Genomic DNA, 27,410 nt, shown 5'->3' with positions numbered 1-27,410 from the left:
CATATTAGCTGAGAACCTCCTAGTTATAAAAAAAGAAAAAGAAAAGTGTAAGACTTGAAAAATTGGAGAAAAAATTCAGGTTCCTGAATGGGAAAGTTTCACTTTGTACAAAGGTAAGCTCTTTCCAAATAAATCAATGAAATTACTGCAATTACAGTAAAAACAAACAAACAAACAAACAAACAAAAAACAACTAAGGTAATTTTGGGAGGCAATCTCAACAATCTTATTTCTAAACTTTAGCTGTAAGTATAAATGAGACCAGCAAAGGCTCTTTTGACAAATGACAGTAAGAAGCACACAAGAACAAGTAGTCTCTTGGGGCACCTGGGTGGACTGTCTGGTTAAGCGTCCGACTCTTGCTTTCAGTTCAAGTCATGATTTCACAGTTTTGTAGGTGTGAGTTCAGTGTCTACGAGTGCAGAGTCTGCTTGGGATTCTCTCTCTCTGACTCTCCCCCACTCACACTCTCTCTGTCTCTCTCAAAATAAAGAAATAAACTTTAAAAAAAACCTTTAAAAATTTAAAAAGAAAAAGAATGGGTAGTCTCAAAGGCAAATTAATTGATGCAAAACGAGTTAAAATTTGATCCGTAATTGCTATATAACATTAAATATATCACAAATATACACTGATATTTTAAGATACATGATGTTCTCATGACCATGGAATGATCAGTGACAACACTGGATGTATATATATATATATATACTAGGTATTTTCTCGTGCCACTTCCTGACATTCTCAGGTATAACTGATTATATCCCCAAAACAGATATCAAATAATAACCACTATTTTATTTGTTCAATAGTTTTCTTACATACACACCTAAAAATAATTGTTTAATTAAAATTAAAAAAACATTGTTTCATAAACAATATCTCCAGTATCAACTTTCTTTTTCAATTTTAGCAGAACATTTATTATCATTTCATGGAACACGAATTCTCTGTGGAACATAGTTTAAGAAACGCTGCTTGAAAATATAGTAAGATACTACAAACCAACAAGAGAATGATGGTTATTTCCAATAGCAAATGGTCAAAGAACACTAATAGGTAATTAATAAAAAATTAAAACTGGCCAGTAAGCAGATGGAAAATATTCAACCTTACTTCTAAATAGAGATAGACATTTAACTGAAATCTGATTTTCCACTTATTAGATGTAAAATGATTACATGTTATGCTCCCTACCAATGAAGGTACTGCTCTTACATGGTTGATGAAAATATGTATCAGCACAAACTTTGAGAGTACAATTTATCGTTAAGCCCTAACATTTTGCTACAAAACTCTGCATCTGGGATGTACTTAAAGTCTTACCTAAGAATGTTTAGTTCTGTCTTATTTCTTTTTTTTTTTTTTTTTCAACGTTTATTTATTTTTGGGACAGAGAGAGACAGAGCATGAACGGGGGAGGGGCAGAGAGAGAGGGAGACACAGAATCGGAAACAGGCTCCAGGCTCTGAGCCGTCAGCCCAGAGCCCGACGCGGGGCTCGAACTCACGGACCGCAAGATCGTGACCTGGCTGAAGTCGGACGCTTAACCGACTGCGCCACCCAGGCGCCCCAGTTCTGTCTTATTTCTAATAAACAAAAATTAGAAAATGGGGAACTGGCTAATTAACTTATGATGTGTGCACACAACAGAACACAAGACAGCCTTTAAAACATTCTGGAAGAGGGGTGCCTGGGCGGCTCGGTTGGTTGAGTGTCCGGCTTCGGCTCAGGTTATAATCTCACAGCTCGTGAGTTCAAGCCCTGCGTTGGATTCTGTGCTGATAGCTTACAGCCTGGAGCCTGCTTCAGATTCTGTGTCTCCCTCTCTCTCTGCCCCAACCCACTCGCATTCTGTCTCTGTCTCTCTCAAAAATAAACATTAAAAAAAATAAAAAAAAAAAAACAACACTATATTAGAGGGGCACCTGGGTGGCTCAATAGGTTGGGCATGTGACTTTGGCTCAGGTCATGATCTCACAGTTCGTGGGTTCAAGCCCTGTGTTGGGCTCTTGCTGACAGCTCAGGGCCTGGAGCCTGCTTCAGATTCTGTCTCCCTCTCTCTCTGCCTCTCCCCCACTCACACTCTGTTTGTGTCTCTCAAAAATAAATAAACATTAAAAAAAATAGTATGGAAGAGTAACAATGTCATGAACAAAATCAAAACTACTATAATGAAAAAAATAAGATTTAAAACAATATAATTCTATTTATTTTTTGAAATTTTAACAATAGCTATTTTAGGTGACTGAATAAAGTTCTTTGATCTGTGCTTATTTCTATTTTCAAATAGTATTTTTATTTTTTATTTATTTTTCAAATAGTATTTGTTAAAATGATGAATAATCATTGTTGAGATTCTGTCAAACAATTTGGCAATACGTATAAGGGCATTAAATATTTCTGTTATTTGATCTACCAGCAACCCAGCCTAAAATAAATATGAAACACAGACAAATGTTTGCAAGCCATGTTACTTAAAATATTATTTACAATAGTGAAAACCTGGAGACAACTCCAATGTTCAACACTATGAGTTGATTTTTTTTTTTAATTTAACACTATGAGTTGATTAAATAAATCCTGGTACTGTCCTCTCATAAAATATTAGGCAGTTGTTAAGACACGTGGTCAAATAATTTTTAACAACAGTGGAGAAATACTTAGGATACAATGTTAAGAGATAGAGGCTGGTATTAAATTTATGTAATCCATTCTGTAAATATAGATTCTATAAGTAAAATAAAGAAATGCACTGAAAAATACTGAGAGAGAATGCACTAAAATTTAATAGGATTCTACCTCAGTGATTTTACATTTTCTTCACTCTACCTCCCTGAAGTGACCCAAACTTTTAGCAAGGAGCATAGATGAGAATGATACAGCTGAAACAGGTGGAAAGGTGTTTCTGAAGAGTGTGCTGCAGCAAGATTATGTGTGATGAGTGGGAAAAAGAAGACAAAATGAGAGGTACCTTCCGTGTTATGGACTGAATGCTTGCGAAGTCCTGACCCCCAGCATGGCTGTATTTGGAGATGGGGACTCTCTGGAAGGACTTAAGGTTAAATGAGGTCACAGAGGTGGGGGCTCTTAGGATAGGATTAGTGTCCTTACAAGAAAACACTGCAGAAATCTCGTACTCTCCCTCTCCCCGAGCGCATGCTGAGGAAATGACACGACAAGAACACAGCCAAGAAAAGGTTTCACCAGAAACTGAATCTTGATCTTGGACTTGGAGTTTCCAGAACTGTGAGAAATAAATGTCTGTTGTTGAAGCAGACTCATACACTAGGTCAAAAAAGAAATCAGTCTTTTTAAAGTGGAAGGAAATGCTCCAAAGAGTATTGGAGTATTGGTGCTGGAATACCTCCCTCTCCAGTTTCTAAACACAACAGGAAGAGAGCAGGTTATCTGGTGATGGATTGGGGGTCACTGGAACAAGTCTGAATGCTTCTGGAGAAGCACAAACTCAAGGTAGGCCACCACGGTGTGGCTGCCCTTCTGCTGAACTATTGCCTTCAGGGCTGGTGCCTGATTTTTAAAGGTCATAGGCCCAGAAACATATTCAGAAGAGATTAACTAGATCTGTGAAGGCTCTTCCAGAAACACTGTCTGGGCTGGAGAGGGAACAGTGCCCTCAAGTAATAACACCTAACACCTTTGCTGTTCCCTTCTACCTCTCAGATTTGCATAGCAACTCTCTTAAAATAACAGATAGGCATTTTAGTGATTATATATCAGACCTCAATTTTCTTTCTTTTTCTTTCTTTCTTTCTTTCTTTCTTTCTTTCTTTCTTTCTTTCTTTCTTTCTCTTTCCTTCCTTCCTTCCTTCCTTCCTTCCTTCCTTCCTTCCTTCCTTCCGAGAGTGAGTGTGTGTGAGAGCAGGGGAAAGGGGCAGAGGAAGAGAGGGAGAGAATCCCAAGTGGGCTCCGTGTTCAGCATGGAGTCCAACACCGGGCTCGATCCCAACCTGAGTTAAAACCAAGAGTTGGATGCTCGACCAACTGAGCCACCCAGGCTCCCTTAGATTTCAATTTTCTTTATCCTGCCCCATTCTAAAGAAAGAAAAGATGGCTTCATTTTCCATTTTCGTAAAAGGAGCTAGTAAAGGAGCAATGGTGTCACACATAATCTTATTATCAGGTAGGACACAAAAGTCATAGCGGATGTAGAGGCCCCAGTGAGCAAGAGGGAGTGTCAGGAAAGATGGCAGATGTTTGCCCACTGGAGACTGGGCTGCACACCAGGTTATCAACATTAATGTGCTCTTCCTAAAAATCTCAAGACTTTTTCATTAAGTGGGTAAAATTCAAATAACGTAATCTCTCCTTTTGCAAATTAGCCACAAACCATCTAGTTTCTTACCAATTACTTGATATTTTTATCTACCTCTAAATGTTACTGACCTAAAAAAAAAATCTGATCAAAGGCTGTAGAAATTCTAACCCCTGCAGCAATTATTAAATTGGTCCACTCTGTGTCCTATGCTGACAAATTGTTATACTCTAGAGCCTGACGACCTACAAGTGTCTCAATTAGACGCATGGATGTAGCAGCGATGTTTTAAAGTTGTCTACACTTGACTTCATTCCTTTAAAACAATAACCAACCTGCCCAGCCCCTTAAAATCTTCTCAAACCTAATAAATAGAAATGTCTTTCCTTTTACACCCTAGAGCAGATGTGAGGACGACCATACCTCCTGGGTAGTCAACATTAAATGAAGATAAGCACTTTTGCGGAATAAATCTCTTTCTTGTAACCAGCTTCTCACATCAGGCTTCTCCTTATGCTGTGAAGATCCTTGCATTTACATAGAACCTTTTTATCTATTCTACTCCTTCCTCCATGTCTGCCCTAATGGGCCCTGGTGATCTGGAACCGTATCAATCGAATCAATAAGGGCTTGATACTGTGTGCCAAACTCTTCCAAAAAGTAGCAGTTAAGACCTCTGACATCTCTTAGGCCATGAAATTGGCCGCTTGAGGGAACGATGGAAATATAAGTTATGGCAAAGTAATTTGGTATTTAGGAAAGTTTATTCCTGTCTTGAGAAGTTACCTGATTGATATGTCTAGATGTCATGTTTCACACAAGACTGTGAATCTCCCAACATTAAAGACAACTTATGCATTCCTGCTGTCCACACTACAGTGCCAAGCACTGTAAACTGTTAGGTTGAAATTAATTTTCTATCTGGATTAGTAGCAAATACGATGTTGCTATTTTTGTCCAGTGAATTCAGTGAACAAACAGAGGGAACTGGGTGTTTTGGGACCACGCCGATTCCTTTCCTGTTTTCCTACTGTGTGTTCTTTATTAGAACAATATGCTTGTGTGTGTGTGTGTGTGTGTGTGTGTGTGCGCGCGCACGCGCGCGCATGCATGACAGGCAAGGTAAACTCTCTCTCAGCCTAAATGACAACAGAAGCAGTCTGACATCCAGCTTTCCTGACAGCTTGTATCTGAAACAGTCAGCTGCAAATTGCTTCAATAACCATTTAAGAGAGGTCATTTTTCTTGAACAAAAGTTAAACCATTTGCCTAAGTATTTATGGAGTTCCTTCCCGGTGCACAGTGAGACCTGGTTCCCCACAGGTGAAACAGTTGTTAGTGCTTCTAACAGCTTCCATCCCACCCAACAGGCTCTACAACAAGCCCTTAGCACCCATCTTCGGAAACATATGAATCTGAATCTCTCCAGAGGGGAGATGAACTGCTCTTAAGTCTCTTGGGCTGGTTCTGAGTGTCTCTTGATGCCTTTCCACCCACCTCCTTTAGACCCATACTTTGTTTGCACTATGTGTTTGGTACATGAATGACACTTACATTTGGACATTGTCTCTCAGAAGTGCGCTTCTCACCCACTACCAGCTCATGGTCTCAGAACCCTTGACCAAATCAGAGCCCCAACCTTTTTTTTTTTTTTTAATTTTTTAATGTTTATTTATTTTTGAGAGAGAGACAGAGACAGACAGAGCGTGAGTGGGGGAGGGGCAGAGAAAGAGGGACACACAGGTTTCAAAGCAGGCTCCAGGCTCTGAGCTGTCAGCACAGAGCCCGACATGGGGCTCGAACTCATGAACTGTGAGATCATGACCTGAACCAAAGTTGGACACTTAACTGACTGAGCCACCCAAGCACCCCGGAGCCCCAACCTTCTGACATGCTCCGTGGGCAAGGTCAGACACCTGGAATGCATTTTAGACTTGACTGTGTCACAAATAAAGATGGGCTTCCTATAGCAGTGAAACCTAATTATGCAATTGAAAGATGTTATAAATTTTTGTTTTTATTCTTCCAGGCTTTTAAGGGAATTGTAGAAAACAGTACCCATGAGGACCTGGTCTACAAGCAAAAAGAGAGAGAGAGAGAGAGAGAGAGAGAGAGAGAGAGAGAGAGAGAAGTGAACGTTTTGTTCTTTATTTGCCCTGTTCGACCAGTTATCCCTTCAGTGAGGTCTTCCAATTACAGCCTGGACAGAAAAAGCCACCTGAAAGAAAGTAGAAACAAAGCTATTTCTTTAGTATTTCTGGCGGTTAAGAACATCAAGGCTTGACTCTCAAGCTGGAGTGTCCTGAGCGTTTGTAAGCACATCCTCCACCCGGTTTTAGAGGTTCTTAGAGGGTTATTCTTTCTCTCCTGCTACTTCCCTTTGCCTCGCCTGTTGCAGAAGCTTAATGAAAAGGCCCACATGGCTCCTATATGGAAAGTATATGATAAATCACTGCAGACACGATTTCTAATGAATATGTTTTTGGGTGGCTTAAAGGAAAACATTGTGTGAAAAACACTCAGAACATTACTTGGCACATAATAAGTATTCAATAAGTGCTATTTGTTTATTTATTTGTTTGTATATGTCCCTACCATGGTTCCGGAGAGGATTTAAGGCAGTGTCTGAAAACAATCCCAAAGACTCTATGATATAATCTACGATTCTGGACTCCAGAGTAAAAACATGGACAACATTCTCCCTACGTTTTTCCCACATCTTACCATTCAGCCTGACCAGGTTCTGCTCGTATGTCTTGCAAGACATCTTCTATTTAAATTAATACATGTATCTCTAAAAGTCTGGCCCTCAGAGGGGCGCCTGGGTGGTTCAGTTGGTTGAGCATCCCACTCTTTGGGCTCAGGTCATGACCCAAGGGAATGAGCCCCACATCAGCCTCTTCACTGAGCATGGAGACTGCTTAATGTTCTCTCTCTCTCTCTCTCTCTCTCTGCCCCTCTTCCCTGCTTGTGCTCACTCTCTCTAAAAAATAAAAAAAATATATAAAAAAAGTAAAAGTCTGGCCTCAGAGAAGCAGTCTGCATACTGCACAACCTCTCCATTGACTATGCCACCATCCTTGGGGTTATGGTCCTTAGAGATAAGTACCACCCTCTGTGGTGTAGGCAGAATCGATACAAGTTGGAAGACCATCAAAAGGATACCTGTGTTCAATCAGACAGCATGTGCGTTGACAGAATATACATATTGAGACAACGCAGGCAATTTGACAGAGCATCTACTCCATTTACGTTCAGCATTCAGTGAAATATATGGATTTAGTGTTACTGTGTCATCTGTAGGTTTCATGCTTGTGGTGACGTCTCCGGTCCTTTGTAGTCTTTGCAATATTCCACTTGCAGAGTCTCCCTTAGGATCTCTTGTAGGGCTGATTTAGGGGTCATGACCTCCTTCAGTTTTTGTTGGTCTGGGGAAACTTTTCTCTCTCCTTCTGTCCTGAATGACAGCCTCGCCGGATAGATTCTTGGCTGCCTATTTTTCCTATTCAGCACATTGAATATTTCCTGCCACTCCCTTCTGGCCTGCCAGGTTTCAGTGGACAGGTCTGCTATTACCCTTATGCGTCTACCTTTTTAGGTTAAGTCCTGTTTGTATCTAGCTCCTTTCATAATTCTCTCTTTATATTTGTATTTCAGGCAGATTGACAGAGAACCCAATCAGAAGTAGGAAGCAGATCATCCGTGCATGTGAGCCAGGGAACTGCAGAGCGGTAACTGTGGTGGAAAGCTACCTAGTGCCTCGTGAGGAGATGCCAATGACAAGCTTTTTTTTTGTTAATGATAAAACACCATGTACTTATCAGAATAGATTACTGAAGTATATTGAGTGGAAAATGAAATACCTCCTCCATCCCCTCACCTCTCTCCCTCTCCTAGCTCATTTCTTCTCTCCAGAGGGCACCTGTTAACAGTTGGAGATGTGTCCATTCTGATTATTTTCTATCCATTTAAAACCATGGAATACACACCAACTGTTTAAAAACACGTAAATAGGATCATATTATATGAGTATACATTTCTACCACTTGCTTTTTTCACTTAGAAATATGTCATGGGAGTTGGGGGGGGGGGTGCCTGGGTGGCTCAGTTAAACATCCGGTTCTTGATTTCAACCCAGGTCATGATCTCACGGTGTGAGTTTGAGCCCCCCATGGGGCTCTGTGCTGAAAGCTCAGAACCTGGAGCCTGCTTTGGATTCTTTGTCTCCCATTCTCTCTGCCCTTCCCCCACTCACACTCTGTCTGTCTCTTTCTCTCATGCAAAAATAAATAAACATTACAAGCATACATCATGAAAATCTTTCCTTGACATTATGCTTTAATCTACTTGTTAAAAAAGAGATGTATTCGAAGTATAACTAAACCGTCATTTATTTAACCATTTTCCTACCTATAAATGATTAGGTTGTTTCCAATATTTTGCTATGCAAAAAATGCTATAGTAAACAGCCCTGAATCCATATCACTGTGAACAGGTGTCTATGGAATGATTTGGTCAAAGGGGATAGTAATACTTTACAGGTGCTAGCAAACTTACTTCTGTTATATACTCTGACAAGTTGTATATGAGATTACTTGTTTCTCCAAATCCTTATCAACAGAAAATGTGATTTGATCCTTAAACGTTTTGTCTTTCCAAAGAAAGCCGACTTTGGATTGTTCAACTGCCCCCTTTCGGTCCCGTATTCTTAGACATTTGCCTGACCAGAGCATGCTTCCTAGAAGTAACACCATGGTAAGAACAGGTCCAGTGGTGGTGCTCCCAGATTTTTTTCTCCAGGAAAATCCGGAAGCCAGTGGGGTGGCAGCCAGGAGACTGCTCTGGAGCTGTGCTTGCCTCAGAGGCCACTTTTTGTTGATATTGTATGTTATATGACTTGGCTTTTGAGACACTGATGAAGATTATGGAATGGCTGAAATTTCTCCCTATTCCTTCCACCCTCCCAGCTGAGGCAGATGTGGAAGTGTTGGGAAGGGGCCTGCCACCACCCAGTCTGTCTGAAACAGACAAATTCTTGGTGGTGAAAAGAATGTTATATTCACATTCACTTCCACTTATACCACAGCAATTTGCATTTCTGGGGCAAAAAAAAAAATTAAGATGGACATAAAATGCCCGAGCATTTATTTGACTTCCTCGCCTGGCCACCTGGAAGTGGCTAATGCTAGAATACTTTCATATCAATGAACTTAGCTTCTATGGGAAATAATTTCGCATTTATAGAAAAAAAAACCCGTAGAATATGTTATCCCAGTATAGGCTGGTGAATGTTACAGTTCCTAAAAGGGGCTTTGGAGTATGATGTGGCATGAACTATATTTAGTTCTGAGCAGAGATAACCACTGGGGTGGCCTACTTCACTATCAGTTTGAGAAATGGCTACTGTACCACATGATTTGGGGAGAGTCAGAAAGAGGGCAGCTGGGGTTTTCCTTACTGTGAAATCAAAACACCTCCCAAGTACTTCTTCTTTTAATCCTGAACACAAACTTCCTTCTAATTACACTACCGACCATAGCTGAACAGTGTGAGATCCACTGTGAAATGAATATTACTAATGTAAAAAAAAACCCAGCATATCCATCTTTTAAAAATTTAGTATCTTAATGTGATCCATGACTTAGTCACCTTTTGTACTGCTTTCTGTTTGATTATAATTTTATCTATTAATCATGTTAATCCAATAGACTCTGCCTTAATCAAATGTGAGTCAATTACCCAGTTCCTCAAATTATATTTTTTAATGAAAGACATTTTTTAAAATTGAATGCCAATTAGGGCCAAGCCAAACTTGTTCATAAAGTTTGGGTTATCGCAGAACAGTATGAACCCTTGACGATACCTGTAATTCCAGTTCCTTCTGACGAGGGCGTGCTGTGTGCTTTTAGACACAGCCATTAACCTCTCTGTAATTCCCGGTTTTCCACCTGTGAAATGAGGATAATGATACTTCTGGCTTGGGAAATGATTTTATGACTCTTAGTTGAAAAATGCAGCTAGAATACCAATTTTTTTTTTAAAAAAGCCTTATGTAATTTTGCTCCTAATTTCTTACCATAATTGTTTTTGTTTTTCCTTAGCACCAAATGGCTTTTTGACATCATTAGAGAACTATATACATAACTCCGCAGAGAGGGAAGTCAGACTGGGAAGGGTCTCTGTAGAGCAGATTCTTTACCACGAACGACTACAGACAGCGTGACAAGGATACTCTCCCCACGGGCCCCCCAGAACTCTGCTGGGAAAGGTTGAAATGCTGCTTCCTAGGTCAGCAGACGAGAGCCCCAGGCTTCATCAAGGAGCATGTTACAGACCCAGAAATGGGGAGTGGGGGGGCAAGAGTGCAGAGAGGACTAGCTCACGGTTTAAGGGGCTCCATGGTTGGGTTTCTGGGGTCCTTGTGCTCCAATGATAGTCCAGAATGTGAGTCCAGAGTTATTATGAATTTTCAGTATGATTCTAAATGGAATCTACAAACCACTGCTTAAGGATTGAACTGACTATGAGGTCAGAGGCTCAAACCTTGGGCTGGGACTGATCCGGGGCTCATCTCCACCATTTAATGGGAGAGGAAAGAGATCTCATCAGCAGACAAGTGTTTCTGCTTCTGGTCTGCAAAGCTAGCTGCCATTACACTGTCTGAAATTAGGGATCTGGACTTGTCAGGAAGAGGGCTCTTTCATAGCTGTTGAAGTTTAGGGAGGTAATGATAGTGATTTCATTCCCTTTCTTTTCAGCTCCAAGTACCCTCCTCCTCTGGTATTCTGCTCTGTTGTTTAGTTGAAATCACGTTAGTGTATTACAGGCTGATCCGGCTGAGTGCATTCTGCAGAGAAACAACAAGGAGCCTGGTGGTGGTAAAAAACTCTCCTAATGGCAGGTGGCAACAAGGTGCATTAGTGCTTCTTGATGGACAGCTAGGGACCACTGTCAGTTTCTACGTTCTGTGCCACCATGGTTCCAAGGAAAATCATTTGTATTAATTAACACCAACGAGGGGCTACCTGGGCAGAGAGCTTATGGTCCATAAAGAGGCCTGGGCAGCTGGCTGGGTAAACTGAGATGTTCCCATCCTTCTGCTAATACACTTTTGAAGCCGTTCCACTTGAATTGAAGCCCCACATTCCCAAGGTACTCAAGGCCACTTGGAGATAACATTCTACAGGAGTAGCTATTTCTGAATTGAAATGCTACTGATTGTGAGCAAAACTTCCCATTTGTATATAGTCAGAATGAAAGCCTTTTGCACTCCAGCCCTGTGATTACTTGAAAATCTCTTTTTGTGCTTCCATCAGGCTCTGGTGTTGATGGCTGCCACGGGGACGCAGTGTTACTCACTGCCAGCAGGCTGCATGAAACTCAATCGTTGGTAAACATCTAGTGTTCTGGAATGTTCTAGTAACCTTGTTGTTGACTCTGAATGCCTGGATTCTGGGTCCTGACTCTCCTCCCACTCTAGCCCCAGCAAAGGGGCCAAAGAACATCTTGTGAGGAAAAAAGAAAGGCCCTACTATGCTTGAGTTAGATAAATAAAACTTTCTCTTCCAAAATTTACAATTCTCTTAGATGTTCAGCAGTGGAATTATTAGGTCAAATAAAGTGAATACTTTGAGGCTTTTGAAAGCCAAATTGGTTCCAAGGTATTGTGTTCATTACAGTTTAATTCTAGCTATATTTTCTCCTTTGAGAATTGTCTTTGAGGTATTTTGCCCATTTACCATATCAGTTTTCATTTTTCTCTCGTCGATTTGTGTGAACTCTGTTCAAACTAAAGATGCCAGCTCTCTGTAATATTTGCTGTAATTATTGTCCTAAGGCTACTGGGAATTTTCTTCACATACAGAAAATTTTGCTTTTATCAAATAAAACCTATCCATGGAGCCCCTTTCTTTTCTGACTTCTTGGCAATGGTATTTCAATAAATATTTATTAAGAATGTATAGTGTGCCAGGCATCGTGTGTGCCCTGGCCTCCAAGAACTTGCAATCATTATAGGAGGATATGATGGCATAGAAAATATCACCATATTGGACTGGGGAGACTTCCATTCTGGAATGATGGCCAGCTTGGCACTCAAAGGAAACCTTTGGCTACTGAACAGTACAGGGGTTCTAGAATTATATCCTAGAAAGGACACACTCTTGGACATATTGCTAGTTTTACAAGAGGTACAGGAAGACTCTAAAGATCCCTCCTTTTCAAATAGAAAAAGGGTAGGATAGGGCTATAGTGGCTAGCAACAAGAAGGAGGATGGTTACCTGAACACAACTGTGTTGTAGATGGTTATGCAGCCTTGGGCCAGCCAGGATGGGAAAGCCGACCTGGCACTACCCTGAGAGCTGGGCAAGAGAGGACCTCCTGTGGGCCCATGTGTTAGAGAAAGTTCTCACATCATAAAAACACACACCAAGTGCCGACACAGCATCATCATATGCTATACAACCACTCTCATGACTAACTCCATTAAGGCTCCAGACTTGTTCAGGATAGCATCTAAACAAAGGGTGATAAAGTCTAACTGTGGTGAGGTTTGGGTTGTTGGAGATGGATACTGCTTTAGAAGGCAGAGAGGATTCGAGGGGACAGAAGACTTTAGGTAAAAGAAAAAGTAAGTTAATCTGCTTGTTAAATCCTTTCCTTTTGAGTGAGTGCAAAAGGTCCTCACACAATAAATATTGCACCGTAGTCTCAAGTGTCCATTTTTTGTCTTTGTGTCCAGTGTGTGGTTGTAGAGGGACTCACAAATTAACGCAGTATTTGCAACAGCTGCACATGATGGTACAGAAAAATTTCCAGTATTAAACAAGTCGTATTACTGTTTCATTCACAGATTTGGAGGCTTAATACAGCACATGCAATGTGTGATACCTACTGATTCGTTATATGAAAAACTAGAGAGACATCAAGGACTAGGTTTCAAATGATCTTAAACACATATATAACAATAATTAAAAATTCTAAAATTTACACTATAAAGTTTCAGTTTCCTGAAATAGTTCTGAACTGTATATTTTGGTGGGCAAATATTTACATGTATACTTTGAGTGCAACGGCAACCTATTTATTTACTTATTTATTTATTAAAGTTTTAAAATTTATTTTGAGGGACAGAGAGAGCAGGGGAGGGGCAGAGAAAAAGAGAATCCCAACATGGGGCTCCATCTCACCAACCCCGAGATCAAGGGTCAGATGCTCAACCGACTGAGGCACCCAGGAACCCTTACTTTTAAATTTTTTAGATCATTAATGTTAGTGGAAAACAAATTATGTAAGTGTCTTGATTATAATATAACAAGCGATTTTTCTGAAAGACAAATTTCAAACGATTTCACTCATGTGGAATTTAAGAAACAAAGCAAATGAGCAATGGGGAAAAAACAGACAGGGATAGAGAGAGACAAACCAAGAAACAGACTCTTAACCATACAGAATAACCTGATGGTTATCAGAACGGAGGTAGGTAGGGGGATGGGTGAAATAGGTGATGGAGATTAAGGAGAACACCTGTGATGAGCTCTGGGTGATTTATGGAAGTGCTGAATCACTATACTGTGCACCAGAAACTACTACTGCACTGCAGGCTACTTAACTGGAATTTAAATAAAAACTTAAAAAAATAAACTGATCAAGAAATTTAAAAGAATAAGTGACTTGGGGCGCCTGGGTGGCGCAGTCGGTTAAGCGTCCGACTTCAGCCAGGTCACGATCTCTCGGTCCGGGAGTTCGAGCCCCGCGTCGGGCTCTGGGCTGATGGCTCAGAGCCTGGAGCCTGTTTCCGATTCTGTGTCTCCCTCTCTCTCTGCCCCTCCCCCGTTCATGCTCTGTCTCTCTCTGTCCCAAAAATAAATAAACGTTGAAAAAAAAAAAAAAGAAGAAGTGACTTTTCGGAAATGAAGGCAAAAAAGTAAATCTAATCAAATAAGTATATAATCAGTTATGAATTATGGTGGTTTTTATTTCATTCCTCAGTCAACATTCACTACCTAATCAAATGAACACCTGGAGAGATGCAATGATAGTTAACTTCAGGGGCGCCTGGGGGGCTCAGTCGACTGGGTGTCTGACTCTGGATTTCAGCTCAGGTCATGACCTCACAGTCATGAGATCGACCCCAGGCTCCGTGCTGGTCACAGAGCCTGCTTGGGATTCTCTCTCTCCCTTTCCTTCTTTCCCTCCCCCACTTGCATGTGCTCTCTCACCCTCTTTCTCTCTCAAAATAAACATTTAAAAAATAATTACCTTCAGTTGTTATTACAATTTTGCCAACTTTAAGTGACATAAAAACCGTAATTTTACACAAAATCTTCTACTTTGTTGGGTGGATGTCTATTTTTCAAAGTCGGGGGATAGAACATGTTTTATGCACAGTGTGTAGACTTGATTTATAGCTTTTACGCATTTAGATATGGAAATATAGACATCCCAGTTTTACCCTTTCCCAAGCCGCCAAACACATCAGGGGAAGACTTGCCTACATTTTCAAGGGGTCTGAAGTGGTCAGGTTGGTGGCTTTTAAAAGAAGCGTCTATTACATGCACTGTGAAAATTATACATGTCAAAACTTTCACTAGGATACAGTGAAAGAGGTATTTTATACATTTAAGTGACTGTGGTAGAAAAGAATTTAACAAATGATGCCTAATTAAAAAGGTTTAAAAGGTAGAACAGAATAAACCAAAAAATGTAAATAGAAGGACATAGCAAAGGTCAAAGCAGTAACCAATGAAAAAACCAAATGATAGCATAAAAGAACCAAAAGTTGCTCTCTTAAAAAACAAATCAAAGACATTTTCGGTAACACTGATCAAGAAAAGAAAATAGAAATAATCACTATATGGAAGAAAAGGGAAAGATAACAATATATACAGGTGAAATTTTAAAGATAATTAAGGAATACTACAAATAATTTTATGCCAGTTGAATTAAACCACTAGACATAATGGACAAACTCCCAGAAAAATACAACTTAGAAAAACTGATTCAGGAAGAAGTAGCTTCAATTGTCCCTTAATAAAAGAAATGAAAACAATCATTAAAAATCTTCACATAAAGAAAACACTAGTTGAGTTCTAATAGACCAAACCAATATTCAACCAACTGTTCTAGAAATACAGAAAGAGGAAATACTTCCCAACATAAGACTTATTTTTCTGACAAAAATAGAGAAACTGCTCTTTCTTTTTTAATGTTTATTTATTTTTGAGAAACAGAGAAGAGAGAGAGACAGAGCGTGAGCAGGGAAGGGGTAGAAAGAGAGGGAAACACAGAGTCCAAAGCAGGCTCCAGGCTTCACGCTGTCAAAACAGAGCCCAATGAAGGGCTCAAACTTACAAACCGCGAGATCATGACCCAAGCCAAAGGTGGGTGCTTAACCAATTGAGCCACCCAAAGCTTATATATCTTTGTACCAAAACCAGACAAGGAGAGACTGAGAATGGAAGATTATAGGATTTTTATGGAATTTCAGGTACAGACATATTCGTTTTCTTCAAGAGATTTGATATATAAAATTTCTCTAAATGTTTATTCATTTTTGAGAGAAGGAGAGAGACAGAGTGCAAGCGGGGGTGGGGCAGAGAGAGAGGGAGACTGAATCCGAAGCAGGCTCCAGGCTCTGAGCTGTCACCACAGAGCCCTATGTGGGGCTCCAACCAGCAAACCGTGAAATCATGACCTGAGCCGAAGTTGGACGCTTAACTGACTAAGCCACCCAGGTGCCCCTCATATAGAAATATCTTTAAAACTGTTTAATTAAAGATTTTTCACTTGAATTCATCTAGAATTTACTTAAATATGTGACATGAGCTGAACACACACATATATACACCTATTTCCCAAAGAGCTAACCTGTAGTTCTCTCACTAAATAAATAATCTTTTCAGAAAAAGTGAGACTTTATTACCAGGAATTTTTATTGGTAGGCATTTTAACACATGCTGACTCAGTTACTTGGGGTTTATTCCTGGTAAACCCTGATAAAAACAGATTTTGATGCTGACACACACACACACACACACACACACACACACACACACACACAGTAAGAGAGACGCAGGCAATCATTCAATTTAAGTTAAATTTAGTTTTAAAATTAACCCACTTTATTTGAAGAGCTTGTGTCAATAACTTAGTATCCACCTATCTTTTTAATTACCACAGTGACAGTTTAATTACCATGGACAATTAAAACAGTTAGTATTATTTTGAGTTTTTTATGTTATAGTAGATTATTTCACATTAAAAGTTAAATACCTGTCAGTTTTCATTTCCTGTTAATAAATTCCCACATCCATCAACCTCAAATATTATAACATTTTCTAACACACACACACACACACACACACACACACACACACACACTCAGAGGGAGAGAGGGAGGGAGGGAATGGGAGAGGGAAAAGAGAGGGAGGGAGCCCAAGCCGACTGTTTCAGGCCTTTGCAGGAAAATTATTCAGGCAGCTGGTATCTTGTTGGCTTGGGGTTCTGATTGATGACAGACAACATAATAAATAATCTATTTACTAACTCCTAACAACTAAATAATGCCCTTATTTTTCACCGTAACTGAATTGCCAATACAGTATTGACAAAGTGTCACAGGGCTGGGGTTAAACTGACCTCATGTCACCATTTTTCTTTTTACAGCATCAGTGAAGACCCCAGAAAAGACCCTTATTACTCTGATTAATGGAAGGCACTAAAGGTTACCAGTGAACTTGGTTGTATTTATTTATTTACACTTAATTCACTGGTAAGGGGTGGATGGATGGGAATCCAGCGGGTAATGGAAAACACAGTAATTTTTTTCTGCTCTCCCACACTGTCTACAAAAAATGACTGCTTTGCATATCGCAGGGCGCTTACTGGTGCAGGGAGCTTCTGATCTCCATTCCACGTGGCAAGGGTACAGTGCGTGTGGCACAGAAATGGAATCTTCCCAGGGCTGAGCACAGAGTCTCGCTCCATAAATATTTGTCAATTTGGCTTCGCGACCACAGACCCTACAGAGTAGGTGGTGGCAGAGAGTAACTTTCTATGACTTTTAAGAAAGCAACCACTTAGAATCTCTGATGGTGCCTTCCAAATACAATTGTTCAACACCAGTTTAAAGTTTATTTATTTATTTTGAGAGAGACAGAGACACCACGAGTGAGGGAGGGGCAGAGAGAGAGAATCCCAAGCAGGCTCCACACTGTCAGTGCAGAGCCCGATGCCAGCCTCAAACCCCACTGAACTGGGAGATCATGACCTGAGCTGAAACCAAGAGGCAGAAGCTTAACCAACTGAGTCACCCAGGCACCCCACTCAATACCAGTTTTGTTTTTTTTTTTTTAATTCCTTTGTCTCTGAATATGCAGCATCATGGTGATCTGCTAACCCCTCCCCTACAACTCCTTCAGTTCAGGTCCTGGGTGGGAGACACCTCTGAAGTCATCTCCCTGTCTCTAATGTAATCCTTCCTTGGCTTCCACAAGACACCTAAAGCCACTGCAGGTCTCAGCACACCACAGGGCCACCACTCACGCATCTACTTCCTCTAACCCCACAGACCCACTTCCTCCTTGAACTGTAAGAACTCAGATGCTCTGCCCCAAAGCCCTAGTATTTTAGTTCCTGATTCAGTTCTTACTTCGCTGATTAGTTTGTATCTTCAAAGCTTTGTCTCCCAATTAGGCTGTAAATTCTTTTGGTAGGAGTTTCGATCAGACTTTTAATGTAGCAAGTTCTTGGGCTCAGGGTAGTTGTTTATGAAGCACATGCAATGGAGTAACATTTGCAAGAGAGTGCAAATTTAACTTCAAATCGTGTATGTGTGTGTGTGCAAAAGAGGGAGAGATCTTATTCATTCACCAGTGTGTACTCCTTAGAAATATACATCCTTTTGCAGATTGCACTGCAGCAGAAAAACAATTCATAAAAGTGACAAGCTCTTTGAAGCACTATGGAAATAATTACTTATCAAACTAGCTCAATTACATTTCTTACTACTGACTAAGATTAATCTGGACCTTTGTATGAACAAAAATTTGGTTGCTCGGGTGGGATTTTATAGCTGTATCACTAAAGATTTATATCCACCATCTAAAAATTGTCAATGTATATAATTAACTGTCGAAATATTCCCTAGGGTTAACTGTCAACTGAATTAACTACAAAATACAGTTAGGTTTTAATTAGGCGTTTTTAAGGCCTGTAGAATTAGGTGCAGAAAGCAGTATGATGATTTCATATAAAAAAGCGCCTCTTCTCAACTTTAAGATTCACATGAAATTCCAAATACATAAATATATACTTTTGAGTGAAATATGATTCCTTTCCTCCATTCTTCCCTACCTTCCTTCCTTTATTCCTTCCTTTATTTTTGTAGCTTTGCAACTCATGTTTTAACAGTAAAATGTGAACACTTCTAGACAAGAATATTTGTCAAGGAGGAACTGCCAGTTCTTCCAAAGACTAAATTTTACCATTCCCCAACTTTCAGTATTATTTTTTAAATGTCTATGGGAAAAATCTCTCAGCTATCTGTGACATGAGTTTTTTTCATTATGTTAAAAACAATCTTATCAAATAGTTATGAGCTCATAAATCTGTGAAAAAAAATTGGTTGTGGTTGGCAGATGATGACAAACTCAAAATATTGTTTATACATCTTTTGAGATCTTTGAGCATTGCTAATCTACACACACACACACACACACTGACTACACTAATAAATCAATAAAAGACCATACACTTGGCTATGCCTAAGCTACATTTAGAAGTGATAAAAGTTTCAATTATTTGATTGCATTCATCTGGCTATAAAGCATCAGAATAAATTATGGAAGAGGCAGTTTATTTCCAAAGAATGAAGCTATTATGACATTTTACCTGATGATTATTTGATGTACTCTCAAATAGTAATTGACCTGATACCAAGTCCCTGGTCATCTGAAACCTGAATAAGTTGAAAATAAAATGTGTAAGTTTACAAAGAGTATTCCACTGTTTTCCAGCTCTCGGTCTGAAATCCTTTTTGGTTTTAGTTACCTGCCTTGAATGGGTGCAATGATCCAATAAACTGAAGAATGAATATAGCTCCTCTTCTTCTTGTGTTACGGAGCCAATCTAACAGATTTTGGAATGATTCCCTCAAGCACTTGAAGAAACTGACATCTTCATCTACTTTTACCTCATTAAATAAAAAGGAATTCAGGATTAACGTATTTTGATTAGGAGAGTTTTGTGACATGGCAGCTTATTAAACAACGGGACTTGGTTTTTTTTAATGGACATTTTTATTTTTTAATGTTTATTTACTTTTGAGAGAGGGAGAGACAGAGTGCGAGTGGAGGAGGGGCAGAGAGAGAAGGAGGTGCAGAATCCAAAGCAGGCTCCAGGCTCTGAGCTGTCCGCACCGAGCTTGATGGAGGGCTCGAACCCACAGACCATGGGATCATGACCTGGGATGAAGTTGGACGCTTAACCTACTGAACCACCCAGGTGCCCCCGATGGGACTTGTTTTTAACATGGGTCCATATCCTACCAAGGGGACATTATCACTCCCTAAATCTCAGGCTGTAGTTAAGTATTCCAGTGACCAGGGTTTGACATTCTGCTATGTGACCTTAAACCAGTCACTTAAACCCCATGGGCTTCGGGTTCTAAATTTATAAATAGGCAATAATAATATCACATCCAGTGGGTTACTTGGAGGATCCAATGAAACAATGTATGTGAAAATGCTTTACAAAATATTATACTATCAAACTGTACATCTATCACCAGTGTGTTACCATTATTATGTTTCTAGGAGATATTAGTCCTCAACACATACTGCCCACATAGTGTGTGATATTTATGCAGACTTACAGAAGAGGAAAATGTTACTTCTCTGGACCAATAGCTAAACATATCTACCTTTATAATAGCATTTGTTACACACAGGATTTTCTTGACTTCAGTATTCTTTAAGCTTTGTTGGTCAGTTATCTCATCAGCAAAAATATGCAGGAAGCATGCAACCTAACACATTTGTATGTTATACATGTTTTAATATACTGTGGGCCTTAAAAGTTATATACAAATAAGAGTAATTTTGAAAGGATGGAAGAGACTTTGGGTGTATGTATGTAAATTATTCAAAAGCAAGAAGGAAAATGAAGAGGAAAAAGATATACTCCGTTTCTAACAAAACTAAGAAATAGCTAGAACCTCAAACTACAAAATAAGTGGAAGGGTAGTGGAGATTATTTAGGAATACATTAAGAAAGAGGATACTGCAGCACAAATCTCGGAAAAAGAAAAAGTAAACCCACACTTTTGAAAGGTGGAGGTTTACCCTGAGATGGAAAACCTATTATCTCATATGAAACAGCAAAAAGTGAGTGTATATGCTGGCAGGAGGAGCACCCTTATACTTGGTTTTATTCCAGAAGAAGAAAAAAATGAGGCTACAAGAGAAATCACAGAGACAAGTTATACTTGTAGGAAGCAGTTTATCCCTGCCAGAGGGGGAGAAAAGTAACTTTACTTTGGAAAAACTTCATAGGTGCTAAACCCCACTGACTCAAGAAAACAATCTTACACACAAAACTCTGCAACATAAAAAATGTTCCAATTGGCTTTGGCCCTTCCCCAGTGTGAACTTTTACAAGTACCTACTTGAGGAAATACCCATATTGCAGAGATGAAAAGTCAAAAAGAAACAATCAGAGGATTAACGGAGGCGAGGAAAGCAATGAAACAAGTCGCAGATAAGCACCAGAAGATACTGCCACAGGGTGGATGAAAAGTATGACCAAAGTTTTTGCCAAAAAATCTCAGAAGCTTGGTGAAACAACTGATTCTATAAAGGAAGAACACAAATCAGTGATTTAAGAGTCAGAGAAGAGAGCAAGAGGCAAGAGAGGGGAAGGTGAAATGGGATCTGGCAGAGCTTAGGAAAAAGGTTGAAGGAAATTAGAATCAAAGGAAATTAAAACTCCACAGAAATAAAAGGGGAATTGGAAGAAGCACCAGGGAGACTGGACACTGCTAAAAACACAGTGGGATAGAAAAGGAAAGTGGAGGCAGAGGAAGGAAGGAAGGAAGGAAGGAAGGAAGACAAATGAGTAAAAGTGAAGAAAGAGCTTAAGGATAAAAAGGAAGACATGGAGAAGGTAGGCAAAGGAGAGTCCACATATGTATAATTGGGGTTGCTGAAGAACAAAGCATTGTTATCAAAATACTTAACATAATTTGAGAAAATTAACCTGAAATAAAAGAAATTTGTATCCACACCAGAAAGGACACACCATATTCTGGGGAAAATGGACTCAGAACAGCCAACACTGAGACATATCCTAATAAAGTCATTGGACTTCAAGACAACACAATAGCAACAACATTCCTTAGACAGTTGGGCAAAGAGTCATTTATTATTTTTTTAATTAAAAATTTTTTAATGTTTACTTATTCTTGAGAGATAGATAGAGCACAAGCAGGAAAGGGGCAGAGCAAGAGAGGGAGACACAGAATCTGAAGAAGGCTCCCGATTCTGAGCTATCACCACAGAGCCCAACATGGGGCTCAAACCCACAGACCATGAGATCATGACATGAGCCAAAGTTGGATGCCTAACTGACTGAGCCACCAAAATGCTCCAAAGAGTCGTCTCTAAAAGGAAAAAGGGTGGGGCCCCTGGGTGGCGCAGTCGGTTAAGCGTCCGACTTCAGCCAGGTCACGATCTCACGGTCCGTGAGTTCGAGCCCCGTGTCAGGCTCTGGGCTGATGGCTCAGAGCCTGGAGCCTGTTTTCGATTCTGTGTCTCCCTCTCTCTCTGCCCCTCCCCCATTCATGCTCTGTCTCTCTCTGTCCCAAAAATAAATAAACGTTGAAAAAAAAAATTAAAAAAAAAATAAAAGGAAAAAGGGTGTGCTGGCCTATGACTTCTCCATAGAAGCAGTCAATGCTAGACTGACTTCTAAGTCAGGGGAATAACACCTATGGCAGCCTCAAGAAAAGAATGTGTAACCTAAAGATGTTATCTGGGTAGAAAGACAATAGGCAAATACTTTTGAATATGCAAGAATTCAGTGACTATTGTTCCCATCAGTCCTTCTGAAGGACTAGCTTAGAGGACAAACTTCAGCCAATTGAGATAAAATAGAAAAGGGATCAACACGAGCACTGAATGTATTAGCACTAAAATAAATGTGTGGTTCCAATTACAGAGTAGAATGTAAATATTCTGAGCCCTAAAAATGCAGACACGATATAAGTAACATAAGTTGGGAGAGTAAGGGCAGAAGAAGCTGGAAAATAAAGGCTAAGCAAATTCATACACAAAAACTTGTAGTTAACAGATTTTAATATTAACAAATCAGTTAATATAGGCAAGAGTACAACTTGCCTATATTGTACAAAAAGGAAGAACACAAAAAAAGATGAAATAATTCTTAAAAGATGAGTGGTAGAAAAGAGAAATGGCAAGAAAGGAATACATGTAATTTTTTATGCTCTGAATAAGTTATAATGCCTAAAGAACTCTGAGGGCTCATTATCATATAAATGTAAAATTTAAGGGTAACCGCTTGTAAAAATATAAAACTTACCTATTTATCATGCAAAAATAGGTAAGGAAATAAAACATATGTCAGAAGATTTTCACAAAACTATAAAATAGAGAACACAATATAAAAAATAGGACATGAAACTTATCTGTCATACCAGTAAATATAAATGGATTCACTTCACCTAGTAAAAGAAAGTGACTTTGAGAATGGATCACAAAGCAAATCTAAACTTTATGTCATACATAAGAGATGTCCCCAAAGCAAAGGGATTCAGAAAGGTTGAAAACAAAAGATGAGTAAAATATACCAGGCAAATGTACACACACACACACACACACACACACACACACACACACACACACACGTTAATCATCTTAATGTTAGACAAGACTGAATACAGGACAGGGGTGCCTGGGTGGCTTGGTCAGTTAAGGGTCTGACTTGGGCTCAGGTCATGATCTCATGCTTTGTGAGTTGTAGCCCAGAGTTGGGCCCTGTGCTGAGAGCTCAGAGCCTGGAGCCTGCTCTGTGCTGACAGCTCAGACCTGGAGCCTGCTTTGGCTTCTGTGTCTCCCTCTTTCTCTGCCCCTGCCCCACTCATGCTCTGTCTCTCTCAAAGATAAATAAACATTAAAAAATAATTCTAAAAATTTTTGAATTTTGAGTACAGGACAAAGAGCATTAAATAACCCCCCAAAATGGGTTTCTTATTTTGTTAGCCTACACATTTAACCTGATCCCAGTAAATACAATAATTGAGTTTATCTTTTCTAGAAAATATATTTATTAGCAAGGTTAGCTAGGGAAAATCTAAAAAAAAATAGTATAAGAAGAAGGAACTAGCCCAAAGGAATAAGAAAATCTCTCATAATATTCTAATGATTTAAATAATGTATCATATAAATAGAAATGGCACAGAATTGAAGGTCCAGAAATTGATATACATTTGGGTTTGCAGGGAGCAAGACATCATTCTTAAGAGCAATATAAAACAAAACTACATTGAAATATTTTTTTTTCCTATAATTTGGCAAAGATCAGAAAGCTCAGTAACAGACTGAGTTGACAAAGTTGAAGGGAAGTAGGCTAGCATGCATATAATCTCTATTGTGAGACATGTGGTAAATTCCATCAAAATCCATATACCCAGCAATTCTATTTCTAATTTTTTTAAAACAGAGTTACTCATACACAGGTGAAACGACCTACGGCATTTCAATACCTTTGTATCTGCTTTGTATTAGCAAAGGACAGAAACAATCCAAAAGTCCACCAGCAGCAGACTGGTTAAGTAAGTTTCGGTACATCCAATGCATATTTTGAAATGATCTCCCAATTACATGAAGTAGAAAAGTAAGGCACAGATTTTGTATATGTATTATGGTAGCCTTAGAACATAAGGAGGGACAAAAAAAAAACTATTTACTTGTATGTGCATAAAATATTTCTGAAAAGATTTTTTTAACGATGGGATAAAAATACATACATATAGGCATTTTAAGATTTTCTTCCCAAGACCCACTGAGCTGCTAAGGGCACTGAACTCTGGGGACTACTGCTCCAGGTCCGCCCTGTTCGATACCATAGCCACTACCCACATGTGGTTTACTGAGCATGTGAAATGTACTAATCCAAATTGAGATATGCTGAAAGTGTAAAATATACACTGGATGTTGAAGATGCAGAACAAGAAGAAAATGCAATAATATCTCAATAATTTTTATGTCAATAAAGAGTTTGGGATATATTGGTTTAAATGTATTATTAAAATTAACTTTACTTATTTATTTTGACTCTTTTAAGGTAGCTACTAGAAATTTTAAAATGGCATAGGTGGCATGCCTGGTATTTTTGTTGGACAAGTGAATTTAGGGAGAAGAGAGGTCATGCTCTAAACCATACACTGTGTCCATTACACAACACTACAATAGAGCTCAATAAAATTCTGTGGACGCTAAATTCATTTTGTTAAGAAGTAAGCTACTAATTCTTTCACATCATTAGGGACTGTGTGGGCACAGTACGTGGGTAAAGATATCGCTTAAGATATTTCTCAGAAACATCACAGAAGGAAATAGAGTGAAAATATCCACTGTGAGGTTATTTACTCCACACTCTATTCAAAGATTAAGCTGCCTCTATGCACTACAATTAAGTGTTTTCAAAACTGCCTTAAGGGTTAGCATATAGAAATTACGGAGGAATACAGGGGTGCCTGGGTGGCTCAGTCAGGTAAGCATTTGACTTCCGCTCTGGTCATGATCACATGGCTCATGAGTTTGAGCCCCACATTGGGCTCTGTGCTGACAGCTTGGAGCCTGGAGCCTGCTTCAGACTCTGTCTCCCTCTCTCTCTGCCCCTCCCCTGCTAGTGTTGTCTCTGTCTGGCTCTCAAAAATAAACAAACATTTAAAAAATTAAAAAAAAAAAAAAGAAATTAGGGAGGAGCGTTTGGCCATTCTCAATGTGAATCATCGTTACCATATATGACTTGATGAAAGATAATCCTGACAGCTAAAAATCTAAAGTCTCATGTATATCTAAAAATATTTTCAAGAGTAAAAAGAAGAAACCTACTTAAATTTCCATATACATCTGTCTTGGGTTAGTATGAACTTGAAAGAAGATTAATGAATAAAGCAGTATTTGCAGTATTATTTGAAACAACAGATTTTTTTTCTTTTTACAGATTAAGTTCTTTAAGAGAAACAACCTACTGCTAATTTCATTTTTTATACCAATTGAAGTAAATGAGCCGCATCCAACTTGATGTCATAAATTTAGCATTTTTCCCATTTGGAAGGATACAGGCTTTACTTTTTTCATACACTCACTTATTTTATGGAAAATATAAGTGATTTCAATAAACAAAAAGTATAAATATCAAAGAAAGAAGGAAGGAAGAAAAGACAGGAAAGAATGGAAGAAAATAAGAAATGAAGGAAGAAAGGAGGGAGGAATAGGGAGGGGAAAAGGATCAATTCTAAAGATTCATCCATTCTCATTCCAGTCCAGTCTAGAAGGGACCTAAATCATGCCATATTATAAGGTTGGCAAGACATGTAAAAGGCAACAAAACAACGTGATTTGATTGACTTCATGTCTATTATCTGCAAGTAAATGAAGTAATTACTAAATATGAACCCCCAAAATAAATGAGTAGATATTAAACCCAGAACTTGAACTGTCTTTGAGTTCTCACTGATATCATATCTTTTGTGCATTTTAGAGCTTAAAATAAGAATTTGCACTTCAGGCTTTGAAAGTGCATGATATTGAGTGTACATAGAATGCCATGCTGCTTCATATGCTGTAGTGTGTCTTTCTTTCCTTCGCTGTCTTTAGTAATATTTGAAATCTTTTGTATCCATCTCTAACCCAGTGGTTCTCAACTGGGGGTAATTTCGTCCTCTCCTGGAGGACAGTTGACAATGTCTGGAGATGCTTTTGGTTGTCACAGATGGAGTAGGAGTGCTACCGGCATTTAGGAGGTGGAGGCTGGGCTGGGGATACTTGTAAATATCCTACAATGCACAGGACAGCCTATCCAAATGAAGAATTATCTGAATCAAAATGTCAAGAAGTTTAAGAAAATGTGCTAATCTGAAAGAGACGTCATTTTTGGTTCAAGTCCATTTTCCCTTTGGCAGCATCCTTTAGGAGGTAAACTGAGCCTGCAAATTTCAAAGAGCTGGCCTCAATTCTCAAAGTCTCTGTCTACATGCCTACATAGATTCATTTATTCATACATTCATTCAACATTTCCTAGCTTAAAAAATTTTTTTAATGTCTATTTATTATAAGACATTAGATAAGATAGAGTGCGACATTTTTAATGTCTATTTATTATAAGACAAAGATAAAGAGAGAGTGTAAGCATGGGAGGGGCAGTGACAGAGGGAAACAGAATTGGAAGCAGGCTCCAGGCCTTGAGCTGTCAGCACAGAGCCTGATGCGGGACTTGAACCCACGGGCTACAAGACCATGACCTGAGCCATCGTCAGTCCCTTAACCAACTGAGCCACCCAGATGCCCCCAGCACTTCCTAGCTTAATTAGGAATAAAAGCACATCATATGTAGGGTAAAAAATACTGTCCAAACTGGGACGCTATGGAGGGTTGTTTATTAATTACACTGGACAACAGGAGTAAGTCGAGAATGTTCTTGGTAAATCAGATCACATGGTCACCTTAATCCGGTGGCAGTATGCAACGTCCAAAATGATAAATGAGCCACAGAGGAACTTCTAATGGCAGCCAGTTGGGCGAATGGTGTTTGGGCCCTGGAACTAGGCATTGAGGCAGAGGTCTAAGAACGTTCCTGGTTTGTGTGTTGATAAGACCATGACATTCAAAAAGAGCCAGTATAATACCATTCCCACTACCATAGGGTTTGGTATTAGAAAGGAAAAAATAGGCATAAAACGCAGGACATCCAAAGGATACCAATCCTGCTAGAAGGCATTATAAAGGACACTTTTTACAAAAGCACTTACACACATTGCTCGCACATAGTAGGTACTCAACAGACGTCTGCTGAAGAATAAATCTCCACAGTCTGATGTGACATGTGAAG

The 27,410-nt window shown here is 39.3% G+C and overlaps 1 long non-coding RNA gene across 1 annotated transcript in view; it reads right to left on the bottom strand.

The window, feature by feature from the left end:
• LOC125168858 (uncharacterized) overlaps positions 1-27,410 on the bottom strand; it is a 70,907-nt gene that overhangs the window by 14,233 nt on the left and 29,264 nt on the right. The gene's annotated exons all lie outside the window — the stretch shown is intronic.

Source organism: Prionailurus viverrinus, chromosome B3, assembly GCF_022837055.1.
Source record: "Prionailurus viverrinus isolate Anna chromosome B3, UM_Priviv_1.0, whole genome shotgun sequence".
Lineage (NCBI taxonomy): Eukaryota > Metazoa > Chordata > Mammalia > Carnivora > Felidae > Prionailurus > Prionailurus viverrinus.
This window is presented reverse-complemented; position numbering and strand designations above follow the sequence as displayed.